Source organism: Clarias gariepinus, chromosome 6, assembly GCF_024256425.1.
Source record: "Clarias gariepinus isolate MV-2021 ecotype Netherlands chromosome 6, CGAR_prim_01v2, whole genome shotgun sequence".
In the NCBI taxonomy this organism is placed as follows: Eukaryota; Metazoa; Chordata; class Actinopteri; order Siluriformes; family Clariidae; genus Clarias; species Clarias gariepinus.
In genome coordinates this window covers 37095639-37115463 of record NC_071105.1, presented here as the reverse complement: position 1 = coordinate 37115463, position 19825 = coordinate 37095639, and the positions used below count along the sequence as shown (strand labels likewise).

At 39.1% G+C, this 19825-nt stretch overlaps 1 protein-coding gene across 3 annotated transcripts in view; it reads left to right on the top strand.

Annotated features, from left to right (window-relative positions):
* The first annotated feature begins 5349 nt into the window (after window positions 1-5349).
* Window positions 5350-19825, top strand: part of gulp1b (GULP PTB domain containing engulfment adaptor 1b) — a 32803-nt gene continuing 18327 nt past the window's right edge. For 2 of the 3 annotated variants that reach the window (XM_053498258.1, XM_053498261.1), the window contains exon 1: window positions 5352-5458. The gene's annotated coding sequence lies outside the window, so the exon portion shown is untranslated. Of the gene's footprint in view, window positions 5459-15744; window positions 15971-19825 lie in introns of all 3 variants that reach the window. The other variant, XM_053498259.1, reaches the window with a different exon arrangement.

The window sequence follows — 19825 nt, the reverse complement described above, 5'->3', positions numbered from 1 at the left end:
GGGAGATTTTTATCTAGATTAAATACGATTAGACTTACAGTAATAAAATATATAGCGTTCATTCAGTCAGGACTGCTTCGGCGGTGAAGATCTTCATGATGACTTTGCAGGCTTGCACGTTTATCCGCCGACATAACGGTAAATTTAATACCGTGATGTATGTTAGCGTTTTATGAGTGTGTTTCATTTGCAGGATTTCTTCCACATCTATGTGCCTAATAAATGACACTGGATGGACCATGTTTCACAGTACATCAGTAGTCATGTGTGTTTCGTTCCTGATTTACTTTGCTTTATCACACTTAGCGCTGCCAAGATTATAACAAAGTAAAGACATGAATAATAAATTAAAACACAAAACAGAATAGAGGGAACATAAATGATGGAAGTTTAGATAAAGCTTGTTTAATCACTTACAAATATGCACGTATCTTTTTATATGTAAAAAAAAATCAATCAATTAATAAAATGATTATGGCGACACGGTGGTGTAATGGTTAGCACTTTGTAGCTTTGCCCCTCCAGGGTTTGGGTTCGATTCCCACCTCGGGTTTGTGTGCATGGAGTTTGCATGTTCTCCCTGTGTTTCCTCCGGGTGCTCCGGTTTCCTTTTACAGTACAAAGGCATGCACGTTCCCAAGACTAAGGACCCTTAATTGTGCAATGAATTCTTAAAGAACACCCTAATATGATCTAATATACCAAATACAACAACAATTAAAAATGCTGTCTGTGTTTCGTCAAAACTCCAGGGTTCTTGAGTTGCTGTCTGTGCAGTTGATATGTTTTCGTTGTGTCTATTTTTTTTTTCTATCATTAAAAGCTGTTGTGAAAATAAGCAATGAAAAAAAATAAGTCAACCCACAATACTAATGCTGCCGTCGGTATGCGTTTAAAAGCTATGTCATTTTTCACACGTTTTTCGCCAGGAAGGATTAAATTCGTATGCCTAGGTTTTGCTGTGCAACCAAACGTGATCAATTTGAACTATGTTTCACTATGGGTATTTCGCAACAACAAAAAAAGGTCAGTAGATCTCAAAATGGGTTTCATCTGTGATGAACTCTATCCAAGGAGCAACCTCTGGTTCGCAAAACGAATCTAACATGGTTTGGAACCAACAAGTTCCAAAAAGTTGCAGTTCCTCAAATAACCACTTGGGGCTCTAAAAGTGACTCAATCCACATACAGTACTGTAGGGACTTATGTTAAAATGCCTTATAAATAAAATAAAATAAAAATAAAGAAATAAATATTTGCCACCTGATACAAAAATGTAGTTGGTCTCCATAGCTGGATTTGGCATTTTTATGCAATTTTTATCAGTTAAAATTATATTAAGCCATAACATTTAACATAATAAGGGGTGTGGACGATTTGGGTCACAGCTGCATTGCAGGTGTCAAAACGCAAGCTGTGTCTGCTTTGCATCACTTTAGCTAACCTGTGAACCTGAATCCTTAGCTGTGTAGATTTTTAGATCTTGTAGAGCATTCTTACTGTATTAATGTCACAGAGGGTTTGTCCAGATCTTTTTTATACAGTCTATGATTTTATCAGATTCTTTAATTAAGGGAGATTAGAGATTTCTATCACCACTTAATTTACTTTACCAGTGAGATAAATTCTGTTTTTTTTGAGTGTGTGTAATGAGAATTTCTAAGTGACCCAAAAACACCTTCAGCAAACTTTATGTACTTTTTCAGATTATATATGATCCAATAAAAAAAACACAATCTAGTACTTTGTGCTGCGGTAAACACGTCTGGATGACGGTCATCAACGTTTCTGCAAACACTTCACAGCGTGACGGGAGATTAGATCCAGATTTCTGTTTGCACAACAGTAATGTTACTGATTACACAAATTTGAAGCTGATATGGGGGTTTGTGTAAGCTCGTAATCAGGGTTCGTATCACACAAACACAAACGCAGGTGAGAGCATTACTCACTGATTGTCCGCATCTTCACCGAGCAGCATTAGCAGGAGCAGCAGCACTCAGGGGGCCTGTGCAAGTCACGTTTAAATATTTGATTTCTCAAGTTATTAGGGGGTAGATGTAGGGGATTCGGCATAAATTGTTTTAAAAAGCTATTTTTTTCTTTGTGATAACATATGGAACTAAATCAATGAACTCCAAGACGGAAACTAAAGCTTCTAGCATCCACTTTTCCTGAGTTCTTTAACATAGTTAAAATAAACCAACATCCCTATGCTTCACTTACTACATTTTCATTTATGTTATTTGACAGATGCCCTTATCTTACATTTTATCTTATTATACCCAGGAATCTAAGGTTAAGGGCCTTGCTCAAGGGCCCAACAGTGAGGTTTGAACCTGGGACCTTCTGATCCAAAGTAAACCCCCTTAACCACTGAGCTACTCCAGCTCCCCTTATTGTTACTATAAAGTTATTATTGCTACAAAGCTACATACCTATGATTATTATTATAAGCATTATTACTATGTGATATATCACCAGCTGATTTCTGAGCCATTCTGCCATTCTGCATTAAAGGGGCAGGCAGATGTGGAGAAAATAAATAGACTCTATAGCCTGTTTATAAGGCAACATAAAATCAGCACTAGAATTACCATTATAACTTTCAGATCAAATACAAGGAGCGTTCAAGTCATTTCAGGACTTTTAACAGTGTGCAGAATAACAGAACACAGCTATGAGAGTAAAAACTCCCTTTAATGCACTTATCCCAGTGTTTCACTAGTGCTTGGTTTCAGTACGCCGGAGCCATGATCAAACTGCCAGCTTCCTTCTGGAACGCTGGCCTCCCAGGAACTCCTTTAATGGCCCAAACATGTGGAAATGGCTTGGAGCGAGGTTTAGGACTGTACGGGGGACGTGGCAACATCTTCCAGCCGAGATCCTGTAATGTGAAAGTGGTGCTGGTAAATGATTGTGTGTACAGTCCTCACACACGGATGCATCTCTTTTGTTCATTGGAACGACTGCAGTGCGCTCCGAGCCACCTCGGGCCGGGATCGTCATTCACGGCTGTACGGGCTTCTTTAAAAAACGTTCACACCATTCAAATGTTTTACAGCGGCTAAGAGTCTTATCACAGTTCTGCGCTTGATGTCTTCTGTAAATGTCAAACGACTGTTTTACCGCTTCATTCAGCAGAAATTTTATCACAAGTCCCAGTTTGACTTCAACACCCCTCGTAGTATCAGGATCCCATAAGGTCGCTGAGGACGGGGCGTGTGGGGGGAGGGGGGTGGGGGGATTACCTGTCTATTCATAGCTGTAATCCAACTATGACTTTTTGCGTCTTGAAATCCTATAAAAGCTTCCATCAGTGGTGTCTAATCTTCTCTAAAAAGGGCCAGTGTGTTTTGCATTCCAATGGTTTTGGGTTTCATTCTAACCAAGCAGCAGAAGTCACACCTGAGAGGCAAGAACGACTCATTAATCAGGTGGAATCCGGTTGTAACGATCAGCTTTGTTATAAAAATTTTGTTACACTAAAACAGGGTCTAGAATCTAACTTCCGGTGTGAGTACCCCAGAGAAAGATTAATAGCTCCCTCTGCAATGGGTGGAGTTTTAGCCGTCAGCTGGGTGGCACAGAGCGTCAGCCACCGTTATACCCACACGTGCAAGGAAGCACTCTTAGATGAAGCACTGGATTCGTTAACGGAACACGGCAACGGCAAACGACTCAGTATTCTGAGAACTATTAGAATACACGTGACTTAATGGAGGACCTCGGGGGGAAAAAAAACATTATGTTGGAGATGACAAGCTTGTCATATATCTCAACCAAGCAAAACTCGGATCATGGACATGTGCACGCAAGATTGTGGACGTGATCACTACTCAATTAGAGTGAGAATGACAACTGAACAGCTATTAAAGGAAACAAACAACCAATTAAAAGATAGAACTGATACAAATAGTTCTTTCTATTCCACAAGCACATCCATCTCTGTCCAAAATGATTTGCCTGAGTGATACCGGATGTCCGTTCATTTGTACCTCCCTTTAAACATTATGAGAATCTATGGTGCACAGCAGAAGTTCTGAGGCTTGTGCACAAGAAACCCCTCATGCTCCCACGTCCGAAGAGAAGACAGAGCCGGCTGTACGACACCGGATGGGACCTGGGCATTGATGCCATCAAGAACCCCTGGTGAGGCAGCGGGCAGGTCAACTATTAAAAACAAACAAACAAAAACAACACAAAGTGATCAGGGTGTAAGGGGTGATTCCCAGTCCAGGCCCGGGTCTTTAGAAGGCCCTCTGTCTAGGTAGATCTTCAGAGCTTTCTCCTTGCGGGGAGAATAACTGACCCAGAGGCCTGTCTTCAGCATCCGGCTGCTCTCTTTCTCAATAAAGTTCTTTGAATCTTGAATCTTGAATAAAAATCTTCTGAAATGTTTTTCTTCTTTTCACACCTTCTTTAGCAATAACTTACTTTCAAACTTTGTGAATCCACAAAAAGAAGTATTAAGTGCATTTTTCAAAAATACAGTACATGTCATAACTGGTGTTACTTCTCTTTCTGGTAACACCAATGAGGAGAACATCTATGACGATAACATCTACGACAAATTTCGAGAAAAATCTTATCTATTTACAAACTGGTGTTCAATTATGTCAAAATCAATCAATTATTAGATGTAGTTGGTTTTTACGTCCACTTTTGGCAGTTATAATTATATAATGAGTGACCCTAATGACAAACTTAAAAGCTTCTCATAAAATGATGATGACATCTCTAAGCTAATGAAATGAGACATTGTCCAGTGCTCTTCATCTAGCGACCTCTGACACAGGCACTTTGTCAAATGTATTTCAGAATAAAACTAACTTTCTGACCAATGTACAGACAAAACCTTTCTTTTATTTATACAGTATAGATTATTAATTATAATAAATTATTGCTCATTATTTTGGTTTTTCGCTTATTTTATAAGATATTAGTTATTTTTCTAGATAAAAAGTATATGCCTACAGGTCCATGAATGATCATAGTGACAAGACAAGTTTTTTTTTAATGCTGCAATTAAATATTGAACATCAAAGTAAGAAAATGTGTTTCATGTTAGAAAAGACATACTACTGTATATTTTCAAAACCTACAAGGATTTTGCCTGATTTGTTTATTTAAATGATTTGGGCACCAGCAAAGCACTTTTGTAGAATGACCCATGTATAGTAACACACACACACACACACACATTGGGTGTTGTTAAATGCACTGCTCTGATGAGATAATTAATCTGCGTGGGAAACACACACACACACACACACGTGCGGTCCCTTTAAACAGTCCCTGATTTAATTGGCCATCTTTGACGTCATTAAACTTCTTTAAACAGCTCGAGTAAAAGCGGAGGATTGACACGCGGACACGCGCGCGCGCGCGGGCGGAATAGCGGGGAAGCGGCGCACGTGCCTTCTTCATACACCAACGGAGGAAATTGTCTTTAACTGTGAGTTATGGTTTATCATTTTATTTAATTAATAAATAGAGTAAAAGCGCGGTGATACGCGCGCGCGCGTGTGTGTGTGTGTGCGTGCATGCGCTTATCCGTGCCACCGAAATTCATACCTTTATTTCAGCAGGCGAAGGAACAGTTTTGCGCGTGACAGCATTGACTAAAGCATGCAGGTGTTTATTAAAGCTGATGTTTTTTTTTGTTGTTGTTTTTTTGCTTTGCTGCATTATGCACAGACAAGTGCAATAAACTATGGATATCAGAATAAGATTTTTAGATGCTTAGTGTCTTATTTTTTTCCATGATTGTTGACATGTAGTGGAGTTTATGCACTTTTTGTCTCATCTACTTATTGATTTTTATGTTTGATTTATATTTATAATGTATAGGTTGTTGTTTAATGTGATATTGGAAACAATTTATTTCTTTTTTTAACATACTATATACATGCCATAACAATTTTTTTCATATGTTTTTTTTTTTTACATGATTAATATTTTTTTTTTTTTTTTTTTTTTACATCATGTGTTTTTTATTTAATTATTTTTTCTACGTATCATTCATGTGATGTTTCACCTGGAGTTCATCTATGCAGTTTTTATGCATGAGATAGATTGTAATGTTGCAGCAGCTGTGTTACGGATTACACAAAAACATACAAGCAACAAGATAAAGAAGAATATTAAGCCACGGTTAAAATGCAAAAGTCACATTATGTAATAGGTTTTAAAAAAAGTTGAAGAACTGAACTGAGAAAAAAAAACATACTGTTTCTGTGCACTAAATGGACATGATGATTGTATACAGGTGGGAACTTAAGTAACCATACATAAGGTGCACCAGCAAGTTGAAATATTAATAAAAGAAAGAATTAAAGGACACGATCATGTCAGTGAAATCAAAGCAGAATATACAGTATATGAGTCATATGTCAAAGAAGGCGACCCCTTGATTGTAAAGTTAGACTGGTGCTGTTTTGATTTTACTTGTTCTTTCTTTCATTTATTAATTTTTTGTTGGTTGTTTTCTTTTTCCAGAATTGAATGAATGTATTGGTCTGTTTTTTGAATCCTAAATAAGTCAAACACATGCCAGAGTGCACTCTAGGCTACAGAAAGCTTTTTATTTTGCACATAAAGTTCACAGATGTAGAATACAGTAGAGGGATCGTTTAGGGATCCATGTGATCTGAAAGGGGCATTGAGAATCCTGTGGCTGTGCCTCATGGATTTTAATAGCAAGGTCTATTAAACAATTATTATAGTTATATAGAGATGTAAAGAAGTAATAAGATGCACTGTGGCATGGCCGCTACTATTTCTTTGCTTTAGGGTTCAGTCGTGAGCTTGGTTTTCTTTCTGTATGGAGTTTCACATGTTCTTGCAATGTTTCTTCGGGTTTCCTTCAACATGAAGTGAATTGATCATGCCTTTAGGTTTAAATAAGTAGTGTCCGGTGATAGACCAGCAATCCTATCCCAGTGTGTATTCTCAAGACCATTAATGATCAGTGTTCTCGAAATCTGGAGACATAAAGACATTAAGTGTGACTCAAACCGCAGTATGTACAGTACAATGCAGTAAAATCAAGTAAATGAAATTAGTTCCAAATAGCAATAATTCCGAAATATATGAATGAGAGGGCTTAAGATTCAAACACCTCTGGGAGCTAAATATGTTTTTAAATTGGAATAAAAAGTAGTGCTATATCTCTGACCTGTCGCTATTTACGACACAACGTCAAAGAGAATGAGAAGTTGTTTCAGAATTCAGAATTGAATTCAGAAAAGTGTGGAAAGGAATTACATTTCTGGTATTTAAGATTAAACTACAGTACAATAAAACACTTGTGCTTCGGGCTCTACCTCATAATCCCGCACTTTGAACTGAAATGAACTCGAGTCAACAGAAACGCTTCTTTCAGCACTTTTTTCTTCTTCTTTCTTAGTACAGATGCTTAAAGCTTTGACCCAGATTTTAGCATCCAGCCCCAGCTGTGGTCGAGACACAAATGTGCTGTGTTCATACTTCAATTCGTTGTGAACCGAGAGAGAGAGAGAGAGAGAGAGAGAGATGGAATTAAATCTCGGTTCTCAGATCGGTGTGGAAGTTTCGGATGTAAACAAGAAACCTGTGTTATAATTGCGACTTCTTGTCATCTGTGAGCTCCACAAGTGCGGCAGGAAAGCTAATTAGAAGTTTCTTTGTGTGCATCAGGTGTATGAGATGTATAGGGATAATTTGCATGCAGTTATAGCTCATATTATGGAAAAATAATTGAATGGTTAAAAAAAAAAGCTTCATTATGTGCAGCCCAGGAGGAAAATCTGCGGTGTCTAATAAGTGTCCTAATAAAATAGCAACAGACTCATTTGCATAGGATTCATTACAATGTCACGGCGTACAAGAGCAGTCTATAAGCGTGTGAAGTCTCTGGTGGAATTACAATCACATTACTGCGTATAATTTCAGATGACTAAAACAGTTTTTTGTTCTTTTCATCATTGACTGTGCTACAGCTTTATTAGCCATTTGTTTTAGGTCGCACCTGCTGCCGTGTGCAATTACAGCGGTACCTTGGCATACAAATTTAATCTGTTCTGGTGGCAGGGCGTTAGTTCTTAAGAAATTTCATGTAGCGAAACTCATTTTCCCATAAGCAATAATGTAAATGCAGATAATCTGTTCTAGCCGTCCGAAAATATTACAAATATTAATTAATAAATTCCAACACTATAATCCTATTTTTTTTATATACGGTAAAAACATTTAAAATATTTAGAAACAACATCTAGATGAAGTAAAATATGAAATAAATAGACCAAACTGAAAGCGGCCGTCTTTTCTTCTTGCTGATATTCTTGGGACCCATGGTGCTACAGTAGGTGTTCATGAAATCTTGCACAAAATGCAAAAAAAACAAACAAATAAAAAAAAAAAAACCCAAAAGCTTTGCTTTAGTTAAGTTGTGGCGTTCGTATACCGAGGTACAGCTGTACAGCGTTTAAAACTTCTCCAGCGAACATCAGAAAGCCTAGAGATCTGGCTTTGATCTTTTTTACTTCGCGTCTAAGATATACCTGAACAGATTTACCTACAGACAACTAGCAGCTTCCATACGCTAAGACCTGACCGCTAAAACAAATAGAAATGACTGGCTGGTGTACTTTAATTTTAAACATTTATATTTTGTGCCAAACAGCCAAACAGAGTTTTAAAGCAGTCAAATAAAATGGAGGTTAAACGTCAAACCGACTCCTAGCATAACATTAGCTTGGATAGTTTTAGCAAAGCTCTGTGTGAGAAAAGACAGATTTTATTAATTTTTTTTACATTTAATATTAGTCTTAACAAAAAGCTGTTGTGTTTATTCTTTCTTAGTTAAGATGACAAGCTGAAAAAAAGAAAGGGTTGTAAGGGAATAATGCGCGCCTCCTGCTCAAACTAGCATGAACTAGCTCGCTAACTCTAGCTATCTACCAAGAAAATACACCAAATATCTGTATAAGATCTTATTTCTGGTCACTTTGGATGGATGGATTTTTTTATTTCCTACTCATTGTGTGTGCGTGTGTGTGTGTGTGTGTATTAGTTTTACCTGTACGCTTTTAAAAAAAGGATTTTGTTAACACATGATTAAATGTGTCTATAAATGAATAAAGAGCATGATCTGATTTATTATTGCTTAATTAATACCAACATGTAACTGTCGGAGAACCGTTCTGGCTCTGGACGCCCCCGTTGTTTGGAAAATAATCATCCTCAGCATGATAACAGTAACTGGCCTCGTGCTGTGAGAGCGTCTTAAGCGTCTTTGACCGGGGACCCCATCAGCGCGCGGACTGCATGATCAATAGCAATATCTAAGCTCTCCCTGCAGATACTGATGAAACAAGAGCCATAAGTCAACCCTGTCCCTGTTAGCGTTCGGATAACGAGCTCCGAGTGCCACAAACTGTTAGAGTTGCAGGTCCTGGGTACGTGTCTCATTATTATTTTTTCCTTGCAGTGTACAGAAATAGACTGATACAGTATGTACTGTGCCAGGAACCTCAAAGACAAACAGGCTAAGGCCTGGATGCTGTACGATGTGGAAGAAGCTGATTACGCTTGTAAACATGAGCATGTGAACACAACACAATCAAAAAATATTCATACACAGCAGCGACACTTTCTCAATACCAGGAGTGTACTAAATCCAACTAACTAAATACATTACTGTACCCCTTTGCAGCTTACTATGGTAAATTATAATACATACCATAATAGTATAACTGTTGTACATTAGATGCCATCAGTTACCATGGTAGCCACTGGAACTTTATAGGGTACCACGATAGGTTCTATGGCACTTCAATGTGCACCGTGGTCGTACTATGGTGTGTACCAATATTTATGACAATGTGTGATATTTTGGTGAATGCCATGGTACTTACTGTACTTGGTACCACAGTGGCTAACAAAGTACAGCAGGTATCTTATATTGTATGTTTGCTCCTCCTGATCCATGTTAGATATGTTAGTACATACTACTAGTATGGTGTAGTACAGGCAGTACCAGTACCATATTATTGTATGTAATATAAAGAGTTTCAAAATACACTATGGAACCATACTATATTAATATTACCATTATGGTACATAAACATAAACACTTTTTTTATTTTTTCAAAATCACAGTGGGTGTTGCATAGTACTGTTCTATTGAACATGGTAGAACCATATACCACACTATAAGTATGCATCATGGTAAAATCATATTTCACAGTCTGGTGCATGTACTGTATCAGCAAATAAGTACCATGGTACTTTATACCATATGAAAAGAACCATCTGACTATCATAGTACCTATATCATGGTAATATTTCCTATGGGTTATTGTAGAAACCCTCCATCCATCCATCCATCCATCCATCCATCCAGGAAGCTCTTTAGTCCAACTCGGGACCCTGAAGGCCAGTAGTGGCCATTGTACAGTATTTATTCTAATTCTTACTATAGACAGTTTACAGTAGGAATGCCAGTTAGTCTAATCTGCATTTTGTTGGACTGTAAGAGGAAACTGGAGTACCTGGGTTGCCTGGGTTGGCCAAGGGTGCCAATAATAATAATTCATCAGACTGTATGGATGGACAGGTGAAACATTTGGATAACGAGCTATACATAATATAGCTGTACATATTGTGTTTCATTCTTGCTAAAAAAACAAAACAAAACTAAAGAGTAATATATTATCACAACAGTAGTTGTATCTGATTTAATTAATATTTAAATTCGTTGGTGTTCTCTGTCTGATTTAACGTAGTTAATTTAATATGCACTTATTCGTGCTTATCTTTGTTGTTTTTTTTCTTCTGCTTGCTTTGAGTTCGTCTCCTGAGATGTAATTAAGTAAATAAATGAATAGGAATGGTACTGATAAGTCATTTTTAGTGCATCTGGAAGGCATTTCATTATCAGCAGACGGTCCAATTGTTTTCCATTTTATACTTCGCTGAATTTCCCTTAGGCTCTCAGGCCGAATCTAGATTCTCTTCTGCTTTGTTAGTGATAAAGCTGTTGATTGTCTTGTTGATTTGTCCGAACGGGGTCTTACTGTAAAAGAGCGCATCATCGCCACGACTTCTCGTTTCCTTTTTACGGAAGGACATCAGTGCGTCATGTTTTCATCTGAGAATCATCTTTATAGCTCTGGAAAGCAAGACGTGATCCAGCTTACCAGGAATGGACTGTCAGCACGCGGTCATGTCCGGAATTATTAGCAAAACCTTCACGAGAATATTTTTCTTCCTCTTTTCCTGTGATCTATTGAGAAAGAACAAATGTTAAAGTCATGTTCTCATTCTGAGCTGCTGAAGAGCTTCCCACCAAGAGAGACCGTTTTGTTTTGTCTGTTCGCTTGAATGATGTGATTGCATTCCAGTCCAGCACGACTGCATGAAAATGAACTGCAGTGGACGCGAGAAACCACGAACACCATGTCTGATGTGAAAGTGTTTAATTCCTTATTGAAGCAACTTAATGTTAGAGCAGGGTAGGGTGAAGTTTATATGTCTATGTCTCAGATGTCACAACTTCTCCTTAAACACGCGCTGTCTGAAACACGCGCTGTTTTGATGGCAAAGTATTTCCAAACTTCTGCTTTTTTTTTTAATTACTAAAGAGACTGTGTGCTGATTGGTTAAACAACACGCAGTGACTAATGCGGGGTTAACAAACTTGGATAATCTTTAAATATCACATCCAGCCAGCGCTAATAATACAGTAATTCATGCATGTCTAAGAAACGAGCAGCGTTTTAGCATTGAATAGACTTTTTTTTTCGTCTAATGTCAAACCCTTACCTCCAGCCTAATTAATCGTAATGAATAACGCTGCTAAGTGAAATTTGCGATTAAAGATAAACAACTTCATTTGCACATTGATTGAGATTAGTCGAGTAATTAGTGTGTTCTTTTGTGCTCTGTCACGCAGCCCCTGTTCCCTCAGAGGGCTTATTGGCAGAGCAGAAAGACAGAAAGAGATTTTTTTTTTCCCTTCCCTAAAGAGCCACATTTAATTAGGTCCATCAAAAACCATTCAGATGTGCACCGAGTATTCTTTTTACCGAGACGGAGAGAGAGAGAGAGCGAGACTGAGAAAAGAGCGACATCATCATCATCATCATGCCTTATTGTGCTGTCTGATGCGCCGGGTTTAATTTTTTTCTCCTTCCTGAGAATTAACTGGCGATTCCCATGGTTCGTCCTGACCCAAGTCTCCTCTTGAGCAATCAGGCCAGTTGTATTTCTCAGAAGTCTTTAGCTGTGCTTTGAAACGAGCATTGATTTTTAACACAATCACTTGTCACTGAGTAACAATAGACCCAAGGGGTTCATGAGGGATCAGGGAAAGTGTCCTTTATGCTCCTGAAGTTTCAAACGGACGAAATGTGGCACTTTATCCCTTTCACACAGAGAGTTAATAACTAGTTAGTGAGGCAGTAGTGTAGCAGTGGTGGTTTGTTATCTCAGCATCAAGTTGATTTGCTGTAACAGCACTAGAGCTGTGGATCATAGGTTCAGTGTACATTTGATTCGATTCGATTCGAAAGGCATTGGGATTTTCGAATTCAATATGTGAGCACTAAAGTTTATTGTCTGATTTGTCTCAAGCTGCTGCTAAAACATAATAAAATCATAAAATTGTTATTATTGCTGAAAAAAATTCTAATAATAATGTAATGGAAACGAATGTTGGTCGTGAGCTTCTCTACGTGAAGGCGACAAACTTCTCCAAATGATGGATGAGCTGGTGGAGACCGTCTTTAACGAAGCTTTCTTTTTGGCTCTAGAGGAAAGTTTCCACCTTAGTAATCACCTCGTCGTTGTTGACGTTGCGCAAAGTGAAAGGAAGGAAGGAGTAACTGGGTGCGAGGGCGGGGAACCAGGGGGGATGAGGCAGAATTTCGGACCTCGGAGTCGCCTGCAAGTTTCACGGTTTCGTGAGCTTCGTCTTTTTCTTTTCATGCGTCATTTTGATTTTTTTTTTACAAGCAGAAATGTTCATAAACATAATAATTTCCGGAGACACAATTTGGCAAATATTTTAATTTTTTTTATATGATATTATGAATTTTATGACCGCCCCTCATATGTTTCTTACAAACATACATTTAAAAAAAACCTGCTGAATGTATCTAGTAAGCACTGAAATGCTGTGTAACTTGTGTTGTCGAGTGTTTAAATTTTACTTCTCATACAAAGAGATAATCTTTTTTTCCTGCTGATCTTCTGCTCCACACTCCAGTCCAATAGGTGGCAGTATTGCAGCAACCGCCTAAAAAACTCGAAAGTAGAAGACGCAGGGATAATCTCACGAAATGAGAGTATTTTCGAGTATTTTGAAGAACATGGAAAGTAAAGCTTCAACAAATAAAATCAACTTTCAAAAAAAGGATGGATTAAATTGCGTAATCGATTCAATCGCACGGCTCTGCTTGTTACAAAGCACTGACACTGGAGACTCCTTCCATGCCCCCGACATTGCCCTCGTTGTTATAGAAACTGACTTCTGACCAATCAGAATGCAGAATTCAGCATGTCATACCTGATCATTGCTTTCATTTGTAAGTGCATAAGTATTTGCACCCATCCCTAGTGGGAGATGAGAGCAATACTGAGCATCATCAGGACATACTGTAGTCTGTAGTCATGTTTGCTAAGTACGTACCGTTGGTGCAGTGATAGCTCTGTTGGCTATGTTTGACACCTTAATTCTTCCAAATCAGTTCTATTTTTTGTTTGAAATGCTCAGGTCGTGCTTTAAAGCCGCATTAACACGGCAGTGACGCATTGCTCATGGTTCATACGCTATAAACGAATTTGCATGCTCTTCACGTCAACGGCACCTCGTTTCTCTGAGGCTTTGCATGGAAAAGAGACGGATAAGAAGATTGATGTTCAGAGCAGGTTACGGAATCCCAAGGACGTTCTTTCGGATATTATGTATTGATAGATGAGGACTGGGAAGGGAAGAAAACCATTAAACATTAGCATTTAATGTAGTTGACTTAAGCGCTGTGGGGACAGGATGGGTTTTCGGACACAGGTGGTCTGTTACTGTAAGTGATGTTGCCGGAGGATGTCTGTAGTAATTACGCTCGATTCTCATGAGGTCGCATGTGGGTGTGTGTTCATGATTGTGTACAGTTGTCACTACTAAATGGAGCTCATTTCTTTTTAGAGAGTGTGCGGCTTGTTGCATTAGTAGCTCACGTGAGGTCGGACACATGCAATGAAACGTTTGCGTTGTTCTGCATTTTAACCCCAATTTGATTTCCGTTTTGGTTACATGGAGTGAAGATTTTTGGCTTTGTTGGTTACGTTGCTGGGTTTTTTGGTCATCTTGGCCGAGAGGAAGCATTTCCTTGGGTGTTTTTCTACTTTAGTAGAAGTGAAATGCATAGTTTCCCAACACAATCTTTACCAAGGATAAGCAGGATATTTTCAGGAGGTCTGCGACGTGATCTTTCCATTTGCACGTCTTTTAACGTGACCAATACGGCAGATGGGACTAAAATCCCTGGCGTACTCTAAATGGAAAACTGATCCGATCCGAATATAGCTTTGAGGTTTTTTAGCACTAAAACTCCTACACTAAAGCAGATTTTGGTGTACTTCAGAAATCAGAGCTCTCCCAAGCTGATATAAGAGATACCGGTCCAAAACCTGCAGAGTGCTGCTTCTGAAGCTGAGAGCGATGAAGGGATCAAAGTGAGAAAGCATATTGTCCCTGCAGGACCTGCACTTGAGATGCGTTAAATGGGAACGGGAGTGCCTGGCTGGCCGCGTTCCAAATCAAATAATCCCCCCTCCCAGGAAGGGCGTCCATCCCGTGCTCGCTCGTAGCAGAGTTCCCTTTTTAGCGTGCTCGAGCACGGCTTCCCTTCTCAGAGGGGCGAAAAACAGGAAGCAGGAATAGACAATGATGAAATGCAGCTAAGATTAGCGATGGCGGATCTTTATTTGGCAACTCGGCTCATGCTTACGGCTACAGCACCTCGTGTATGTAATTTGTAGAAGGCTTTATCAAGTTTCTAACTTTGTTCTCCCTCGAGCGTGGGTTAAAACATTGTACAGTTGCTTTTCCATTTAGCGCCGCCGCAGTATCGTCGCTGTTGGAAGCAGAATGTGGTGCGTTTCGAAAAAAGGGTTTAAAAGGGTTGTGTAGAAAAAAAACTGAGGGTGTTTTGCCCAAAGCGATACAGAGACGAGATCCGAAATTAAGCAATGACCGAAAAAAACGGACCTCGCTAGAGCTACCTAGTTCACTAGCGTCATACTTCTATTATATGTCTTATTTGGCTAGTTAGCTAGCAAACAAACTACTCTCATGTTATATATGTATATACATTAGATAAGTTGTCCTACAAAGCACATTTTTGTTAGTAGCACGGTGGCTTAATGGTTAGCACTGTCTGTGTGCATGGAGTTTGCATGTGCTTGGTGGGTTTCCTCCAGGTACTCCGGTTTCCTCCCACAGTCAAATAAATAAAAATAAATAAATAAATAAGAAAAGTATTTAAATATAATCAGTATACTATCTCTATCTTTGTATAACATATTATCTAATATTTGATCGATGATAATATGTAGTGTATCATCCTCGCGAAAGCACGTTGATTGATTTGTGTTAGAATTATACTGTAGAAATACCGAAAGTCTACGGAATGCATTCGAAATCATTGGTGTCTCGTTAATGATGTGAAACTGCTGTTAATAGTTTATTTCTCTCCACAGATTTCCCCCTCGTTAGTGGTGTTTGTTGACACGATGTCAAAAAGTTCCCTCACGTCCCATCAGGCCTCGTTTGTTCGGGAGTGACAAACGCACCTGGAACGTGACCTTAATCATGTCATTATTCCGAGAGGAAGCGTGTAATCAGGATGTGGATGGAGGACAAATTTGCTGAGACAGCAGTTTAGCCATAAACGCCTGCGGAGAACATTAAATCCAACATCTCAAGGTGAATGTTGGGCTGAGCATCGATTCGAAGCTGTGTGTGTGTGTGTGTGTGTGTGTTTAGGCCTGATGGATGGCACGAGTGAGACGGGCAGATGTGGGTTTGTTTAAATGATTGATGTTAGTGAGTTTTGTAAATGAAAGTTTTATCTTTTTTTCGCGGACATGAAGGAAAATTCTGCCTTCTGAAGAAATGCTTTTTATTTAGTTTTTTTTTTTATTATTAGGATGGTTAATGGGTTTTTGGAGATGGAGAGAGAGATGGCAGAACACATACACACACATTTGTGCCTTTTTGTTTTCTATTAAAGACTTTTTTTCTGTAGTGTTGCATCTTTGTATATTCGTTTCTGACGGTGTAGTCATTTAAAAAAAAAGATTTTTTCCAAAGTCTGTATCCAAGCTTTGGCAACACACATTAATATTTGTCATGGCTATAAAAATAAATATGAGCGTGGCAGAGAGAGAGAGAGAGACTTAATGCATCAGTTCAGGATTCTTACATTTTTGAGTTTTAAAAAAGAAACCTCGTCAGATCTTTAAACTAGAAGAGAGAGAGAGAGGGAGAGAAGTGATGTCATGTCTTGTTGTGCTTGTCTGATGTGCCGGTTTATATTTCTCCTTTCCAAAAATTAACTAAAGCGAGAAGATGGAGAGAGAGAAAGACAGATAGAGTGAGAAAAATAGATAAAAAAAGAGACAGGAAACAGACAGAGAATTCCAGTAAAAAAAGAGGGAGAGTCAAAAAAAGAAGAGGATGAGAGTGAAAAAAAGGAAGTTGCATGCACGGAGAGACTTTCTAGCTGGTTTTAATGCATCAGTTTAGCATATTTTTTCATTTATTCACACACACACACACACACAAACCTTCACCCAACCCCCCAACCTCCTCCAGTCTTGTATGAAAAGTCCACAGTCCTGTTCATCTGATGTCCATTTTCTTCGTCTTGACATCTGCCTGCTCCATGTGTGTTAGATTTGCTCCACTGACGCACTCCAGACGTCCTGCTTCACAACATTAACCGCCTCACCTCGGACAATTCCGTCATCAGCTAGTCCATGTTGTTTCCAGTTGGGCTGGTTCTCTGTGGTTCTTTGGGTCTGTGCGGTCATTGGGGTCGGGGTTGTTACCAACACTAACACTAAGTTTAGTGCTTACACACACACACACAGGTGTCTGTGCTGCTCCTTGCAGGAACATCTGCATCAGCACCACCATTGTGCTGGTTGAAGAGATGGAGTGTACGGAGGTGTTGGGGGCAGAAAAACTGCTGCGTTCATCACTGACCTGTTCTATCTCTGGCTCTGGTGTGCCGCCGGTTTCGCTTCTCGTCCTGGCTCGCCGAGGTCCAGCTTAATCAGCTTATTGTCTTAGGAATACAACCAGAGCTTTGCTCATCCTTAAGGAGGGGGCAAATACTTCCACACCCCACCTCCTGCCGCACTGCTAACACAACGGAGAGAGATTCCATAATTAATTTGCTCTCTTATAGAATTAATCCGAGCTTTATGTTCTATAAACGCGCCAGACATACAGGACACCCTTAATCCTGTACGCTGATAAAGCTCCTTTATCCTAAAAGTCCGTAATACAGGAATATGGCGAGGTACTCTGTTTGGTTCTCCAAGGGATCGCAAGGGAACATCTCATGCAATATGAAGAGACCTTTAAAATAACCTGATTTGCTGAAAATATACGTTCCAGTTCTGCTCTGTAGGAAAGATCCAGGGCTCCGTTTGTATCCAGGTGCAGCTGGAACGCGTAGGACTTAATACAGGGGAGATAAAGCGTAGATTAATGTTGGAGTGAGTGTGGCGATATACGGAGTGCAACACAAAAGAATAACGTAACTGAATCGATCACGTGTAGCACTTAAAATAGGTTTACAACAGCTATTATACTAGCTATAATTCTCATGGTATAGAGGTACAGCGGTAACTCGCAATACGAACGGATTTTCGCCTTAAGAACTGAAAGTTTTTAAGGAATTTGCGTCAACATAGGGAACAGAGGGGCTGGCTAAGTCGCGCATACGTCCAGGAGCCATTCAAAACCTGTTAGCGTCCATGCTGGGATGCCTATTTATTTAAGTTTATATATTTTTTGTGGGATTTTTTTTTTTTGCATTTTGTGAAAGATTTAGTAAATACATAGCACAATGCGTTATCAAGGACAGTAGCAAGAAATAAACGGAGCCGCTTTTAAAGTAGCCGGTGCCAAGAAGAATCATAAATTAAGGTCAAGTAAGGTTTAATGTCTATTTATTTCATATTTTACTTCATTTCCATGTCTTTTCTGAATGGTGTAATTGTTTTATATGATTATACTATTGGAAATTGGTAGTATTGGTGATATGTTTTATAGTGGCTGGAACAGATTATCTGTATTTCCTATTTTGCAATACGAAATTTCACCTTAGGGATGGATTACATTTATAGCAGACACCCTTATCTCGTTATTACATCTGAGCAGTTGAGGGCCTTGCTCAAGGGCCCAACAGGGACAAGTTGGTGGTCATGGGATTTGAACCTGAGACGTTCCGAACCGTACAGTAGTACCACGTCTTAATCCATTGTTTTGTTACAAGCTTTGTTTGCTTTAATGAACAGAATAAAGAAAAATATTGAAACAAATAAATCGAGCACATAGAATCCAAAAAGCTGAATATGTCTGACTGTATTATTTTTTTTTGGTAAAGATACTGTATTCACATCCCTCATGAGGAGCACGGCATAAAAAATTTGCACAGTGACTGTAAGGTTATTAGGACACCAAATAAGGATGTATGAAGAACCTCATGAACGTCTCAGCTGGGTTTGTATAGGTGCATGAAAGTGAGACGGATGGCTGCAATTTCTTCTGACACGACCCATTTAGCATTGAGGACTGACAAGAGAGGTGAGGCCAAGCTGGGTATTCATATTTTTATAATATGTCCATGAAATATGGGTTACGTTCTGTGGATTCAGAATCGTACTTCATAGTGCAGTGTGAGTACGGCGCATTAGTGGGGGATATAAAATAAAGTTCTCATTCGGCCAAAGAATAAAACACTTCGGGAAAGATAATCAACGACGTGGTGGTGTGACGAGAAATCATGTCCTGTAACTATAAGCAATTAGTACACTTTTATATACTGTACATGTTACGTTTGGGAACATGTCAGGAATTTGTAGGATAGTTATAATAGTCTATAACAGTTAGCCGCGGTAATTTAACCCGGCGGGGGAAAACGTGCTGTGTCCTGAGATACTCAGTCGAGCCATGACTAATCCCTTCTTATCTCTAAATGGATCAGTCATAGTTTTCATAATGCATTCAGTCATTTAATCACACTTCACCTTCCTGCCGCAGAGACAAACAGACTTTCAGGAAAACTCTTCAGGCATCCTAATGATGCGCTGATACATTAAAGATGCTTTTTTTTTTAATTGACTATTGATAAATTACACAATCAGCGTGGCGTTCTGTTCCAGCACTCCTGCTTTAGAGCCTTCAGGGATACTCATTTAGAGGAGTATCAGTTACTCTACTACTGTATCAGCTGCTTTACACCCAAATTTACAGAGATGTTCGGGTGTCGTGGTGGTTAGATTTTAAGAATTTGTATCATCCACAAATTATAAAGAATTGTGCAGTTTGAGTTTACGACTTAATATGTTGTTGAACGTTATACTGTACTTAATGCACCATTCCAGGACCGGCCACGTCTGATTAATTCTACAAATGTCTCCGTCTCACTCAACAACCTTACGAGTCTGTCTGGCCAGAAGGTGTCGATTTATAACATCGTACTAAAGGAGTCTCCAGTGTGATGGCTTTATGAAGCCACTTTTAGGACTTGCTTGTCTAGTGTTG